Source organism: Apium graveolens, unplaced genomic scaffold, assembly GCF_009905375.1.
Source record: "Apium graveolens cultivar Ventura unplaced genomic scaffold, ASM990537v1 ctg3985, whole genome shotgun sequence".
Classification (NCBI taxonomy): Eukaryota; Viridiplantae; Streptophyta; class Magnoliopsida; order Apiales; family Apiaceae; genus Apium; species Apium graveolens.
The window spans coordinates 42563-60645 of NW_027418355.1; positions in this window are offsets into that span (position 1 = coordinate 42563).

Sequence of the window (18083 nt, forward strand, 5' to 3'; positions counted from 1 at the left end):
TTGAAGGAAACAGTATTCCCTCTGTCACATAGTTGACTGATGCTCAATAAATTGTGTTTGAGACCATCAACCAATGCAACTTCATCAATGATGACATTTTCTTTTGAAATCAAGCCATATCCCATAGTGAATCCTTTGCTGTCATCTCCAAAGGTTATGCTAGGGCCAGCTCTCTCCTTAAATTCTGTGAGCAGGGTGAAATCTCCTGTCATGTGTCTTGAACAACCACTGTCCAAGTACCATAGATTCCTTCTTTGTCCCTGCACACAACAAAATCAATCAAGTTGATTTTGGTACCCAAGTTTCCTTGGGTCCAGCCTTGTTAGTCTTTTTCCTAGACTTCATTCCTCCTGCATCTTTTGACTTAGGTAATTTTGGGTCAACCTTGGTCTCAGATGTGGTTGGTTGAAGTGTAGGGTTAGTCACAGAATCATTTAACACATTTGATTGAATTTGATAAGGCATAGGTTGTGCAAACATGTTATTCCACATAGGCATATTGTATGGCATTTGAGGCATACTAAATGCAGTAAAGTAAGGATTGTTAATGTATGGCATGTTTGCAAAATGTGCATGGAGATTCTGGTGAGACATAACAGGGATAGCATGCAGAGGTGACATAGACATGTTAGGCATGGAGGGATTTGAAGGCATGGGAGCATTTTTAACAGATTTGCAATTATCAGATAGGTGATTAACACTTTTACAATGTACACAGCTTTTTCTAGGAGCATACCTATCAGGTGTGTAATTGTTATGTTTATTAATCCCTACCTTCCCATTTCTTTTAGATTTTCTTTTAGTTTCCTTCTTATCCTCAACCAACTTAAGCCTATCTTTCAACTGATCTAAGGTCATGTGTCCTATATTCACCTTACTGACATCTCTGGATGTGCTAGCTCCTTCTTTGACAAAGTTCTTGAGAGTTGAATCATTCTTTTTATTTTTAAAAGAACTTGCCTGTTTTAATTGATGAGCCTTCAACGGATGCTCCTTTTCTTCCTTTAACGGATAACTTTCATCATCCGTTGATTCCACATCCGTTGACAATCCATCAATTTATTCTAACTTCTTTTTGTTTTTCTTCCAGGCATCCTCACAGAATGATTCAATTCCCTGAACTTTGGCAATTTGAACACCAACATCCCTAGATGTTTTCCAGGCCTTGATTACCTCTTGCTCACTTTCTAACTGTTTAGAAAGAATTTCTACTTTCTTAACAGCTTCTTCTAGTTCACTCTCGACAGTCAAGCATTTAAGTTTAATCTTTTCAAGCTCAATTACCTGACTCTTTAACACAGCATTCCTATCACTTAAAAACACATTATTTTCTTTGATCCTAGTGTTTTCTTTAGCTAGTGATTTAAGAGAAACACGTAAATGATATAATTCATTGGACATATCATTTATGGCTTCATTGCATTCATGTTTAGAAAGCTGAGAGAGATCAGTAGTAGTTACCTGGTTGCTTGATGAACTAGTTTCATTTTCATCAGAATTAGCCATCAGGGCTAGGTTGACATATTCCACATCATCATCTTCATTTACCCCATCTGCTGCCCAATCATCTTGAGTGAGAAAAGCTCTTTCCTTTTCTTTGAGCAAATCAAAATACTTCCTTTTGTAATCAACTTGCTCAAATTTCTTTTTCTCAGAATTTGGCTTCCTACACTCACTTGCAAAGTGTCCACTGATGCCACGGTTGTAACATTTGAACTTTGATTTGTCCACCATGTTTTTGTTTGGCTTAGTGAACTTTGTGTTTTTCCTGAACTTCATCTTTGCAAACCTCCTGGACAGAAAGGCCAGATGTTCATCAATATCATCAGATTCATCCTGATTGGAATTGTCTTCATCCTCAGCAACTTGCTCTTTACCCTTGCTTGATTCTGATTTGCGTGTGCCAATTTTGAGACTTGGCATTGTCTTTTCCTCATTTCTGGCTTCAACTTTTTCATTGTCAGCTACAAGTGCAACTGATCCTCCTTTTCTCTTTCCCTTTTCCAACAGCTCATCTTGCTCCATCTCAAGTTCATAAGTCTTCAAAATTCCATATAACCTTTCAAGTGTGAAGTCCTTATAATCTTGAGAATTTCTTAGAGAAACAGTCATAGGCTTCCATTCCTTTGGTAGAGACCTTAGAAATTTTAAATTGGAGTCCTTGACTTGGTACACTCTCCCATACAGCCTTAATCCATTCAATAGTTTCTGAAATCTGTTAAATGTATCATTCAATGATTCTCCTTCTTCAAAATGAAAATATTCATATTGTTGAATGAGAAGCTGCATTTTGTTTTCTCTAACTTGCTCAGTGCCATCACAGATAAGCTGCACAATATCCCAAATTTCCTTAGCAGTTTGGCTATTGATGACATTGTCAAACATATCTTGATCCAGGCCATTAAACAAAATGTTCATGGCTTTCTTGTCCTTGTGGACCTCTTCAATATCTTCAACAGTCCATTCTGCCTTTGGCTTGGGAATAGACTGTCCAACAGCAACTGTAGCAGTAGCAGCTGTGGCCACCTTGTGTGGGATGTGAGGACCATTCTCAATGCAGTTGATGTAGCTTTCATCTTGAGAGAGAAGATGTAAATGCATCTTCACCTTCCAGTGATGATAGTTATCTCTTTCCAGGATTGGAATCTTTACACCAATATCCTTCTTACTCATGCTGTTAGCAAAATAGATCTTTAAACTCTTTGTATGTTAAGAGCTTGCTCTGATACCAATTGTTATTCCCAGTGGACTAACAATGAGATTTACAGAAGGGGGGTTGAATGTAAATCTCAAAACTTTTTCAAGTTTTGAGCAGTTTGTAAGACTAAGTGTTTGAGTGATCAAATGTGTGTGAATTGCTTGGAGCTGATGCAGACAGATATATATTCAAACACAAATGTAATGAACACAAAGAACTTAAAAACTTTTCTGGTGGATTTGTTGTTCCACCAGAGATGTGTTATTTCAGAAAATCTGTGATTCAAAATTAAATCACAGCTGCTTCCTAGTACAAACTAGATGATTTTCTCTCTTGATATTTCTAAACAGCTCAGGGAAAATTCACATCTAATTACTAGCTACTACTTGGTTTATATAACACCAAGTTTACAAGTGAAGACAAAGATAAAGTACAATAAGACAATAGTTCTCCACTTGTTTCTGTTCCATTTTTATCCAGTGTAATATGGAATTATCTGTTGACTTTCCATTATGAACCAGACTAAAAATGGCTGCTTTTTCTGCTGTTCCTGAAATAGGCTACCACATCTCTGTCAATCCATGTGCCTCTGTCAGCTTTGTTAACTGTCACTATCAACTGCTATGAGACTGAGCATCCGTTGAAGCTTTCATCCGTTGATGGCTTTATCCGTTGATGCTCTAGCAGTGCACCCGTTGAAGCTTTCATTCGTTGATGGCTTTATCCGTTGATGCTCTAGCAGTTGAAACTTTATCCGTTGAAGCACTTATCCGTTGAAGCATTAGAGACATCTGTTGAAGCTTAGTTTCTTATCCGTTGAAGGTCTTCAACATCCGTTGACACTTCTTCACTTATACAAAATTACAAGGCATGAAATATTTACAATTAGCCCTCCTATTTGTACATCCATTAGTAGTCAACATGACTGATTATCTCCTAACAACATCTAAGAATTACAGCTTGAAACCAGAGAGTGAGATGTGCTATAATACCAAACTTATTGCTAAGTAAGGCTACTCCTTCAACGGATAGCCAAGATGGTCTTATCCGTTGAGGCTACAAATACTAGATTTCTACTTAAGTGTTTTGCTGAACTTATCATCAAACTAATACACATATTCCTAATAATTTGAAATTCATCTTGCATGTCAAGATTAGAAAAATCCGAAAAAAGTACCCCTCCCGACAATGAGACTCGTTCCCGATTTACAAGATTAATTTTTAAAATGATTGTTTCGACGATCCAACCATACGGATGTTAAGATATATCAATTTTAGTCATATGAAAAAATTATTAACAAATTTAAAATCCATCTTGCAAGTCAGGATTAGAAAAATCCCGAAAAGTACCCCTCCCCACAACGAGACTTGTTCCCGATTTTCCAGATTAATTTTTAAAATAATTTTTTCGATGATCCATCCGTACGGATGTTAAGATATATCAATTTTAGTCATATGAAAAAAATATTAAAAAAATTGAAATTCATCTTGCATGTGAGGATTAGAAAAATCTGTTAAAAGTACCCCTCCCGACAACGAGACTCGTTCCCGATTTACAAGATTAATTTTTAAAATGAGTTTTTCGACGATCCAACCGTACGAATGTTAAGATATATCAATTTTAGTCATATAAAAAAATTATTAAAAAATTTCAAATTCATCTTGCATGTCAGGATTAGAAAAATCCGGTAAAAGTACACCTCCCGACAACGAGACTCGTTCCCGATTTACAAGATTAATTTTAAAAATGATTTTTTCGGTTATCCAACTGTACGGATGTTAAGATATATCAATTTTAGTCATATAAAAAAATTATTAACAAATATGATATCCATCTTGCATGTCAGGATTAGAGAAATCCGGTAAAAGTACCCTTCCGACTACGAGACTCGTTCCCGATTTATAAGATTAATTTTTAAAATGATTTTTTCAACGATCCAACTGTACGGATTTTAAGATATATCAATTTTAATCATATGAAAAAATTATTAAAAAATTTGAAATTCATCTTGCATGTCAAGATTAGAAAAATCCGGTAAAAGTATCCCTCCCGATAACGAGACTCGTTCCCGATTTATAAGATTAATTTTTAAAATGATTTTTTCGACGATCCAACTGTACCGATGTTAAGATATATCAATTTTATTCATAATAAAAAATTATTAAAAAATTTTAAATTCATCTTGCATGTCAGGATTAGAAAAATCCGGTAAAAGTACCCCTTCCGACAACAAGACTCGTTCCCGATTTACAAGATTAATTTTTAAACTGATTTTTTCGACGATCCAACTGTACCGATGTTAAGATATATCAATTTTATTCATAATAAAAAATTATTAAAAAAATTTAAATTCATCTTGCATGTCAGGATTAGAAAAATCCGGTAAAAGTACCCCTCCCGACAACGAGACTCGTTCCCGATTTACAAGATTAATTTTTAAACTGATTTTTTCGACGATCCAACTGTACCGATGTTAAGATATATCAATTTTATTCATAATAAAAAATTATTAAAAAATTATTAAAAAATTTTAAATTCATCTTGCATGTCAGGATTAGAAAAATCCGGTAAAAGTACACCTCCCAACAACGAGACTCGTTCCAGATTTACAAGATTAATTTTAAAAATGATTTTTTCGATTATCCAACCGTACGGATGTTAAGATATATCAATTTTAGTCATATAAAAAAATTATTAACAAATATGATATCCATCTTGCATGTCAGGATTAGAAAAATCCGGTAAAAGTACCCATCCCGACTACGAGACTCGTTCCCGATTTATAAAATTAATTTTTAAAATGATTTTTTCAATGATCCAACTGTACGGATTTTAAGATATATCAATTTTAATCATATGAAAAAATTATTAAAAAATTTGAAATTCATATTGCATGTCAGGATTAGAAAAATCCGGTAAAAGTACCCCTCAGGACAACGAGACTCGTTCCCGATTTACAAGGTTAATTTTTAAAATGAGTTTTTTGACGATCCAACCGTACGAATGTTAAGATATATAAATTTTAGTCATATGAAATAATTATTAAAAAATTTTAAATTCATCTTGCATGTCAGGATTAGAAAAATCCGGTAAAACTAACCCTCCCAACAACGAGACTCGTTCCCGATTTACAAGTTAATTTTTAAAATGATTGTTTCGACTATCCAACCATACGGATGTTAAAATATATCAATTTTAGTCATATGAAAAAATTATTAACAAATTTGAAATCCATCTTGCAACTCAGGAATAGAAAAATCCGGTAAAAGTACCTCTCCCCACAACGAGACTCGTTCCCGATTTACCAGATTAATTTTTAAAATAATTTTTTCGATGATCCAACCATACGGATGTTAAGATATATCAATTTTAGTCATATGAAAAAAATATTAAAAAAATTGAAATTCATCTTGCAAGTGAGGATTAGAAAAATCCGGTAAAAGTATCCCTCCCGACAACGAGACTCGTTCCCGATTTACAAGATTAATTTTTAAAATGAGTTTTTCGACGATCCAACCGTACGGATGTTAAGATATATCAATTTTAGTCGTATGAAAAAATTATTAAAAAATTTGAAATTCATCTTGCATGTCAGGATTAGAAAAATCCGGTAAAAGTACCCCTGCCGACAACGAGACTCGTTCCCGATTTACAAGATTAATTTTTAAAATGAGTTTTTCGACGATCCAACCATACGGATGTTAAGATATATCAATTTTAGTCGTATGAAAAAATTATTAAAAAATTTGAAATTCATCTTGCATGTCAGGATTAGAAAAATCCGGTAAAAGTACCCCTACCGACAACGAGACTCGTTCCCGATTTACAAGATTAATTTTTAAAATGATTTTTTCAACGATCCAACCATACGGATGTTAAGATATATCAATTTTAGTCATATGAAAAAATTATTAAAAAATTTTAAATTCATCTTGCATGTTAAGATTAGAAAAATTCGGTAAAAGTACCCCTCCCAACAACGAGACTCGTTCCCGATTTACAAGATTAATTTTTAAACTGATTTTTTTGACGATCCAACTGTACCGATGTTAAGATATATCAATTTTATTCATAATAAAAAATTATTAAAAAATTTTAAATTAATCTTGCATGTCAGGATTAGAAAAATCCGGTAAAAGTACACCTCCCGACAACGAGACTCGTTCCTAATTTACAAGATTAATTTTAAAAATGATTTTTTCGATTATCCGATCGTATGGATGTTAAGATATATCAATTTTAGTCATATAAAAAAATTATTAACAAAAATGATATCCATCTTGCATGTCAGCATTAGAAAAATCCGGTAAAAGTACCCCTCCCGACTACGAGACTCGTTCCCGATTTACAAGATTAATTTTTAAAATTATTTTTTCAATGATCCAACTGTACGGATTTTAAGATATATCAATTTTAATCATATGAAAAAATTATTAAAAAATTTGAAATTCATCTTGCATGTCAGGACTAGAAAAATACGGTAAAAGTACCCCTCCCGACAACGAGACTCGTTCCCGATTTACAAGTTAATTTTTAAAATGATTGTTTCGATGATCCAACCATACGGATGTTAAGATATATCAATTTTAGTCATATAAAAAAATTATTAACAAATATGATATCCATCTTGCATGTCAGGATTAGAAAAATCCGGTAAAAGTACCCTTCCCGACTACGAGACACGTTTCCGATTTACAAGATTAATTTTTAAATTGATTTTTTCGATGATCCAACTGTACGGATTTTAAGATATATCAATTTTAATCATATGAAAAAATTATTAAAAAATTTGAAATTCATCTTGCATGTCAGGATTAGAAAAATCCGGTAAAAGTACCCCTCCGTACAACGAGAATTGTTCCCAATTTACAAAATTAATTTTTAAAATGATTTTTTCGATGATCCAACCGTACGGATGTTAGATATATCAATTTTAGTCATATGAAATAATTATTAAAAAATTTGAAATTCATCTTGCATGAAAGGATTAGAAAAATTCGATAAAAGTACCCCTCCCGACAACGAGACTCGTTCCCGATTTACAAGATTAATTTTTAAAATGAGTTTATCGACAATCCAACCGTACGAATGTTAAGATATATCAACTTTAGTCATATGAAAAAATTATTAAAAAATTTGAAATTCATCTTGCATGTCAGGATTAGAAAAATCCGGTAAAAGTACCCCACCAAAAAACGAGACTCGTTCCCGATTTACAAGATTAATTTTTAAAATGATTGTTTCGCGATCTAACCATACGGATGTTAAGATATATCAATTTTAGTCATATGAAAAAATTATTAACAAATTTGAAATCCATCTTGCATGTCAGGATTAGAAAAATCCGGTAAAAGTACCCCTCCCCACAACGATACTCTTTCCCGATTTACCAGATTAATTTTTAAAATAATTTTTTCGATGATCCAACCATACGGATGTTAAGATATATCAATTTTAGTCATATGAAAAAAATATTAATAAATTTGAAATCCATCTTGCAAGTCAGGATTAGAAAAATCCGGTAAAAGTACCCATCCCCACAACGAGACTCGTTCCCGATTTACAAGTTAATTTTTAAAATGATTGTTTCGACCATCCAACCATACGGATGTTAAGATATATCAATTTTAGTCATATGAAAAAATTATTAACAAATTTGAAATCCATCTTGCAAGTCAGGATTAGAAAAATCCGGTAAAAGTACCCCTCCCCACAACGAGATTCTTTCCCGATTTTCCAGATTAATTTTTAAAATAATTTTTTCGATGATCCAACCATACGGATGTTAAGATATATCAATTTTAGTCATATGAAAAAAATATTAAAAAAATTGAAATTCATCTTGCATGTGAGGATTAGAAAAATCCGGTAAAAGTACCCCTCCCGACAACGAGACTCGTTCCCGATTTACAAGATTAATTTTTAAAATGAGTTTTTCAACGATCCAACCATACGAATGTTAAGATATATCAATTTTAGTCATATGAAAAAATTATTAAAAAATTTGAAATTCATCTTGCATGTCAGGATTAGAAAAATCCGGTAAAAGTACCCCTCCCGAAAATGAGACTCGTTCCCGATTTACAAGATTAATTTTTAAAATGATTGTTTCGTGATCTAACCATAAGGATGTTAAGATATATCAATTTTAGTCATATGAAAAAATTATTAACAAATTTGAAATCCATCTTGCATGTCAGGATTAGAAAAATCCGGTAAAAGTACCCCTCCCCACAACGATACTCTTTCCCGATTTACCAGATTAATTTTTAAAATAATTTTTTTGATAATCCAACCATACGGATGTTATGATATATCAATTTTAGTCATATGAAAAAAATATTAACAAATTTGAAATCCATCTTGCAAGTCAGGATTAGAAAAATCCGGTAAAAGTACCCCTCCCCACAACGAGACTCGTTCCCGATTTACAAGTTAATTTTTAAAATGATTGTTTCGATGATCCAACCATACGGATGTTAAGATATATTAATTTTAGTCATATGAAAAAATTATTAACAAATTTGAAATCCATCTTGCAAGTCAGGATTAGAAAAATCCGGTAAAAGTACCCATCCCCACAACGAGACTCGTTCCCGATTTTCCAGAATAATTTTTAAAATAATTTTTTTGATGATCCAACCATATGGATGTTAAGATATATCAATTTTAGTCATGTGAAAAAAATATTAAAAAAATTGAAATTCATCTTGCATGTACGGATTAGAAAAATCCGGTAAAAGTACCCCTCCCGACAACGAGACTCGTTCCCGATTTTCCAGAATAATTTTTAAAATAATTTTTTTGATGATCCAACCATATGGATGTTAAGATATATCAATTTTAGTCATATGAAAAAAATATTAAAAAAATTGAAATTCATCTTGCATGTACGGATTAGAAAAATCCGGTAAAAGTACCCCTCCCGACAACGAGACTCGTTCCCGATTTACAAGATTAATTTTTCAAATGAGTTTTTCGACGATCCAACCGTATGGATGTTAAGATATATCAATTTTAGTCGTATGAAAAAATTATTAAAAAATTTGAAATTCATCTTGCATGTCAGGTTTAGAAAAATCCGGTAAAAGTACCCCTCCCGACAACGAGACCCGTTCCCGATTTACAAGAATAATTTTTAAAATGAGTTTTTCGACGATCCAACCGAACGAATGTTAGGATATATCAATTTTAGTCATATGAAAAAATTATTAAAAAATTTGAAATTCATCTTGCATGTCAGGATTAGAAAAATCCGGTAAAAGTACCCCTCCCGACAACGAGACTAGTTCCCGATTTACAAGATTAATTTTTAAAATGATTGTTTCGAAGATCCAACCGTACGGATGTTAAGATATATCAATTTTAGTCATATGAAAAAATTATTAAAAAATTTTAAATTCATCTTGCATGTTAAGATTAGAAAAATCTGGTAAAAGTACCCCTCCCAACAACGAGACTCGTTCCCGATTTATAAGATTAATTTTTAAAATGAGTTTTTTGACGATCCAACCGTACGGATGTTAAGATATATCAATTTTAGTCATATGAAAAAATTATTAAAAAATTTGAAATTCATCTTGCATGTCAGGATTAGAAAAATCCGGTAAAAGTACACCTCCCGAAAACGAGACTCGTTCCCGATTTACAAGATTAATTTTTAAATTGATTGTTTCGCGATCTAACCATACGGATGTTAAGATATATCAATTTTAGTCATATGAAAAAAGTATTAACAAATTTGAAATCCATCTTGCATGTCAGGATTAGAAAAATCCGGTAAAAGTACCCCTCCCCACAACGATACTCTTTCCCGATTTACCAGATTAATTTTTAAAATAATTTTTTCGATGATCCAACCATACGGATGTTAAGATATATCAATTTTAGTCATATGAAAAAAATATTAACAAATTTGAAATCCATCTTGCAAGTCAGGATTAGAAAAATCCGGTAAAAGTACTCCTCCCCACAACGATACTCTTTCCCGATTTACCAGATTAATTTTTAAAATGATTGTTTCGACGATCAAACCATACGGATGTTAAGATATATCATTTTTAGTCATATGAAAAAATTATTAACAAATTTGAAATCCACCTTGCAAGTCAGGATTAGAAAAATCCGGTAAAAGTACCCCTCCCCACAACGAGACTCGTTCCCGATTTTCCAGATTAATTTTTAAAATAATTTTTTCGATGATCCAACCGTACGGATGTTAAGATATATCAATTTTAGTCATATGAAAAAAATATTAAAAAAATTGAAATTCATCTTGCATGTGAGGATTAGAAAAATCCGGTAAAAGTACCCCTCCCGACAACGAGACTCGTTCCCGATTTACAAGATTAATTTTTAAAATGAGTTTTTCGACGATCCAACTGTACGAATGTTAAGATATATCAATTTTAGTCATATGAAAAAATTATTAAAAAATTTCAAATTCATCTTGCATGTCAGGATTAGAAAAATCCGGTAAAAGTACACCTTCTGACAACGAGACTCGTTCCCGATTTACAAGATTAATTTTAAAAATGATTTTTTCGATTATCCAACTGTACGGATGTTAAGATATATCAATTTTAGTCATATAAAAAAATTATTAACAAATATGATATCCATCTTGCATGTCAGGATAAGAGAAATCCGGTAAAAGTACCCTTCCGACTACGAGACTCGTTCCCGATTTACAAGATTAATTTTTAAAATGATTTTTTCGATGATCCAACAGTACGGATTTTAAGATATATCAATTTTAATCATAATAAAAAATTATTAAAAAATTTTAAATTCATCTTGCATGTCAGGATTAGAAAAATCCGGTAAAAGTACCCCTCCCGACAACGAGACTCGTTCCCGATTTACAAGATTAATTTTTAAACTGATTTTTTTGACGATCCAACTGTACCGATGTTAAGATATATCAATTTTATTCATAATAAAAAATTATAAAAAAAATATTAAAAAATTTTAAATTCATCTTCCATGTCAGGATTAGAAAAATCCGGTAAAAGTACCCCTCCCGACAACGAGACTCGTTCCCGATTTAGAAGATTAATTTTTAAACTGATTTTTGCGATTATCCAACCATACGGATGTTAAGATATATCAATTTTAGTCATATAAAAAAATTATTAACAAATATGATATCCATAGTGCCCCTCCCGACTACGAGACTCGTTCCCGATTTACAAGATTAATTTTTAAAATGATTTTTTTGACGATCAAACTGTACAGATTTTAAGATATATCAATTTTACTCATATGAAAAATTTATTAAAAAAATTGAAATTCATCTTGCATGTCAGGATTAGAAAAATCCGGTAAAAGTACCCCTCCGTAGAACGAGAATTGTTCCCAATTTACAAAATTAATTTTTAAAATTATTTTTTCGACGATCCAACCGTACGGATGTTAAGATATATCAATTTTAGTCATATGAAAAAATTATTAAAAATTTTGAAATTCATCTTGCATGAAAGGATTAGAAAAATCCGGTAAAAGTACCCCTCCCGACAACGAGACTCGTTCTCGATTTCCAAGATTAATTTTTAAAATGAGTTTTTCGACGATCCAACCGTACGAATGTTAAGATATATCAATTTTAGTCATATGAAAAAATTATTAAAAAAATTGAAATTCATCTTGCATGTCAGGATTAGAAAAATCCGGTAAAAGTACCCCTCCCGACAACGAGACTCGTTCCCGATTTACAAGATTAATTTTTAAAATGAGTTTTTCGACGATCCAACCGTACGAATGTTAAGATATATCAATTTTAGTCATATGAAAAAATTATTAAAAAATTTGAAATTCATCTTGCATGTCAGGATTAGAAAAATCCGGTAAAAGTACCCCTCCCGACAACGAGCCTCTTTCTCGATTTACAAGATTAATTTTTAAAATGAGTTTTTCGACGATCCAACCGTACGAATGTTAAGATATATTAATTTTAGTCATATGAAAAAATTATTAAAAAAATTGAAATTCATCTTGCATTTCAGGATTAGAAAAATCCGGTAAAAGTACCCCTCCCGACAACGAGACTCGTTCCCGATTTACAAGATTAATTTTTAAAATGAGTTTTTCGACGATCCAACCACACGAATGTTAAGATATATCAATTTTAGTCATATGAAAAAATTATTAAAAAATTTGAAATTCATCTTGCATGTCGGGTGTAGAAAAATCCGGTAAAAGTATCCCTCCCGACAACGATACTCCTTCCCGATTTACAAGATTAATTTTTAAAATGATATTTTCAAGGATCTAACCGTACAGATGTTGATCTATGTCAATTTTAGTCATATGAAAAAATTATTAAGAAATTTGAAATCCATCTTGCATGTCAGGATTAGAAAAATCCGGTAAAAGTAACCCTCCGTACAACGAGAATTGTTCCCAATTTACAAAATTAATTTTTAAAATGATTTTTTCGACGATCCAACCGTACGGATGTTAAGATATATCAATTTTAGTCATATGAAAAAATTATTAAAAAATTTGAAATTCATCTTGCATGAAAGGATTAGAAAAATCCGGTAAAAGTACCCCTCCCGACAACGAGACTCGTTCCCGATTTACAAGATTAATTTTTAAAATGAGTTTTTCGACGATCCAACCATATGAATGTTAAGATATATCAATGTTAGTCATATGAAAAAATTATTAAAAAATTTAAAATTCATCTTGCATGTCAGGATTAGAAAAATCCGGTAAAAGTACCCCTCCCGACAACGAGACTCGTTCCCGATTTACAAGATTAATTTTTAAAATGATTGTTTCGACGATCCAACCATACGGATGTTAAGATATATCAATTTTAGTCATATGAAAAAATTATTAAAAAATTTGAAATCCATCTTGCATGTCAAGATTAGAAAAATCCGGTAAAAGTCCCCCTCCCCAAAACGAGACTCGTTCCCGATTTACCAGATTAATTTTTAAAATAATTTTTTGGATGATCCAACCATACGGATTTAAGATATATCAATTTTAGTCATATGAAAAAATTATTAAAAAATTTGAAATTCATCTTGCATGTCAAGATTAGAAAAAACCGGTAAAAAGTACCCCTCCCGACAACGAGACTCGTTCCCGATTTACAAGATTAATTTTTAAACTGATTTTTGGGATTATCCAACCGTACGGATGTTAAGATATATCAATTTTAGTCATATAAAAAAATTATTAACAAATATGATATCCATCTTGCTTGTCAGGATTAGAAAAATCCGGTAAAAGTACCCCTCCCGACTACGAGACTCGTTCCCGATTTACAAGATTAATTTTTAAAATTATTTTTTTGACGATCCAACTATACGGATTTTAAGTTATATCAATTTTAATCATATGAAAAAATTATTAAAAAATTTGAAATGCATCTTGCATGTCAGGATTAGAAAAATCCCGTAAAAGTACCCCTCCGTACAACGAGACTCGTTCCCGATTTACAAGATTAATTTTTAAAATGATTTTTTCGACGATCCAACCGTACGGATGTTAAGATATATCAATTTTAGTCATATGAAAAAATTATTAAAAATATTGAAATTCATCTTGCATGTCAGGATTAGAAAAATCCGGTAAAAGTACCCCTCCTGACAACGAGACTCGTTCTTGATTTACAAGATTAATTTTTAAAATGAGTTTTTCGACGATCCAACCGTACGGATGTTAAGATATATCAATTTTAGTCATATGAAAAAATTATTAAAAAATTTGAAATTCATCTTGCATTTCAGGATTAGAAAAATCCGGTAAAAGTACCCCTCCCAACAACGAGACTCGTTCCCGATTTACAAGATTAATTTTTAAAATAAGTTTTTCGACGATCCAACCGTACGAATGTTAAGATATATCAATTTTAGTCATATGAAAAAAATATTTAAAAAATTGAAATTCATCTTGCATTTCAGGATTAGAAAAATCCGGTAAAAGTACCCCTCCCGACAACGAGACTCGTTTCCGATTTACAAGATTAATTTTTAAAATGAGTTTTTCGACGATCCAACCGTACGAATGTTAAGATATATCAATTTTAGTCATATGAAAAAATTATTAAAAAATTTGAAATTCATCTTGCATGTCAGGTGTAGAAAAATCCGGTAAAATTATCCCTCCCGACAACGATACTCCTTCCCGATTTACAAGATTAATTTTTAAAATGATATTTTCAAGGTTCCAACCGTACGGATGTTGATCTATGTCAATTTTAGTCATATGAAAAAATTATTAAGAAATTTGAAATCCATCTTGCATGTCAGGATTAGAAAAATCCGGTAAAAGTAACCCTCCGTACAACGAGAATTGTTCCCAATTTACAAAATTAATTTTTAAAATGATTTTTTCGACGATCCAACTGTACGGATGTTAAGATATATCAATTTTATTCGTATGAAAAAATTATTAAAAAATTTGAAATTCATCTTGCATGAAAGGATTATAAAAATCCGGTAAAAGTACCCCTCCCGACAACGAGACTCGTTCCCGATTTACAAGATTAATTTTTAAAATGAGTGTTAGGAATATATGTGCATTAGTTTGATGATATGTTTAACAAAACACTTAAGTAGAAGTTTAGTGTTTGTAGCCTCAACGGATAAGACCACTTTGGCTATCCGTTGATGGTGCAGCTTAACTTAGAAATAAGTCTAGTGTTGTAGCACATTTCAGTCTCTGTATTTAAGATATAATTCTTAGAAGTTGAGAGAAAATATAAGTCATGTTGACTACTAGAAGATATGAAAATAGGAAGGCCAATTGTAAATATTTTATGCCTTGTAATTTTGTATAAATGAAGTGGTATCAACGGATATCTTAAAGACCTTCAACGGATGAGAAACAAAGCTTCAACGGATGTCTCTAAAGCTTCAACGGATAGAGCTTCAACTGCTAACACATCAACGGATAAAGCCATCAACGGATGAAGGCTTCAATGGATGTTCTGTTAAATAGCAGTTGATAAGTGGTAGTTGTAACAGCAGACAGAGGCACATGGGTTGACAGAGATAACTGAAATGTGGAAGCCTAATTTCAGGAACATCAGAAAAAGCAGCCGTTCTACTCTAGTACAAAGAGGCAATAGTCAACAAAGTACTTGAGTGATATGGAGAAGAAACAAGTGGAGAACTTATTTTATTATTGTATTTTTATCTTTGTCTTCACTTGTACACTTGGTGATATATAAACCAAGTAGCAGCTAGTAATTAGATAAGAATTTTTCCAGTGCTGTTTAGAAAAATCTTGAGAGAAAAATTATCTAGTTTGTACTAGGACGCAGCTGTGATCAACATCTTGAATCACAGATTTTTTGAAATACCATCTCTGGTGGAACAACAATCCACCAGAAAAGTTTTTAAGGTCTGTTGTGTTCTTTACATTAGTTCTTGAATATATATCTGTCTGTATTAGCTTAAAGCAATTCACACACTTGTTTATCTTGAACACAAAGCCTTTAAAACTGCTCAAAACTTGAAAAAGTTTTGAGATTTACATTCAACCCCCCTTCTGTAAATCTCATTGTTAGTCCACTAGGAATAACAATTGGTATCAGAGCTAGCTCTTGACACACAAAGAGTTTAAAGATCTTGGAAACTAACAAAGATGAGTAAGAAGGATATTGGAGTAAAAATCCCAGTTCTTGACAAAGACAGTTATCACCATTGGAAGGTGAAAATGCACCTTCATCTACTCTCCCAAGATGAAGGTTATGTAAACTGCATTGAGAATGGTCCTCACATTCCCCACAAAGTAGCTACAGTTGCTACGGCCACAATTGCTGTTGGTCAATCCATTCCAAAACCTAGAGCAGAATGGACAATGGAAGACACAGAAGAAGTCCACAAGGATAAGAAGGCTATGAACATTTTGTTTAATGGTCTTGACAAGGATATGTTTGATAATGTGATAAATTGCACAACTGCCAAAGAGGTTTGGGACACAGTTCAGCTACTGTGTAAAGGTACAGAACAAGTAAAAGAAAACAAAATGCAGCTTCTCATTCAACAGTATGAGTATTTTCATTTTGAAGAAAATGAATCTTTAAATGACACATTCAATAGATTCCAAAAGCTGTTGAATGAACTGAAGCTGTATGGTAGAGTGTACCAGGTGAAGGATTCAAATCTTTAATTCTTAAGATCCTTGCCAAAGGAATGGAAACCCATGACTGTCTCCTTGAGAAACTCTCAAGATTATAAGGACTTCACTCTTGAAAGATTATATGGAATCTTGAAGACTTATGAACTAGAGCTGGAACAGGATGAGGTATTGGAGAAGGGAAGAAAGAAAGGAGGTTCAGTTGCCTTGGTAGCTGAAAATGAGAAAGAATGCAGACAAGAAACTGTGAGATCTACATCAAACTCCAAAGATGGCACAAGCAAATTAGAATCAAGCAAGGGTAAGGAGCAAGTTGCTGAGAATGAAGACAACTCCAGCCAAGGTGACTCTGATGGTATTGATGAGCATCTTGCATTTCTGTCCAGGAGATTTGCAAAGATGAAATTTAGGAAAAACACTAGAGCCACTAAACCTCATAAGAACATGGTGGACAAATCCAAGTTCAAGTGTTTCAATTGTGGTATAAGTGGACACTTTGCAAGTGAGTGCAGAAAGCCAACTTCTGAAAAGAAGAAATTTGACCAAGTAGATTACAAAAAGAAATATTTTGATCTGCTCAAGCAAAAGGAGAGGGCTTTCATTACTCAATCAAAAGACTGGGCAGCTGATGGAGAAGAAGAGGATGAAGATGTGGAATATGTCAACTTGGCTCTCATGGCTGATTCTGAGGAAAATGAAGTTAGTTCATCAAGCAACCAGGTAATCACTACTGATTTAACACAGCTTACTAAAGAAGAGTGCAATGATGCTTTTAATGACATGTCTACTGAATTGTATCATTTGCGTGTGTCTCTTAAATCTCTTGCTAAAGAAAATAGTAGGATTAAAGAGAACAATATGTTTTTAAGTAATAGAAATGCTGTGTTAGAAGATAAGTTGATTGACCTAGAGAAAACTAAGCTACATTGTATATCTGTTGAAAATGAACTAACTGAATCTGTTAAGAAAGTAGAAATACTTTCCAATCAATTAGAGAGAGAGCAAGAGGTGATTAAAGCCTGGAAGACATCTAGGGATGTTAGTGCTCAAATTTCCAAGGTCCAAGGAATTGAATCATTCTGTGAGACTGCCTGGGATAAAAACAAAAAAAAACTGGAATTAATTGATGGGCTGTCAACGGATGTGGAATCAACGGATGATGAAAGTTATCCGTTGAAGAAAGAAAAGGAGCATCCGTTGAAGGTTCCTCAATTAAAACAGGCAGATGTTTCTAAAAGTGAAAATCTAAAGAAACTCAACAAAAAGTTTGGTTCAACTTCCAAG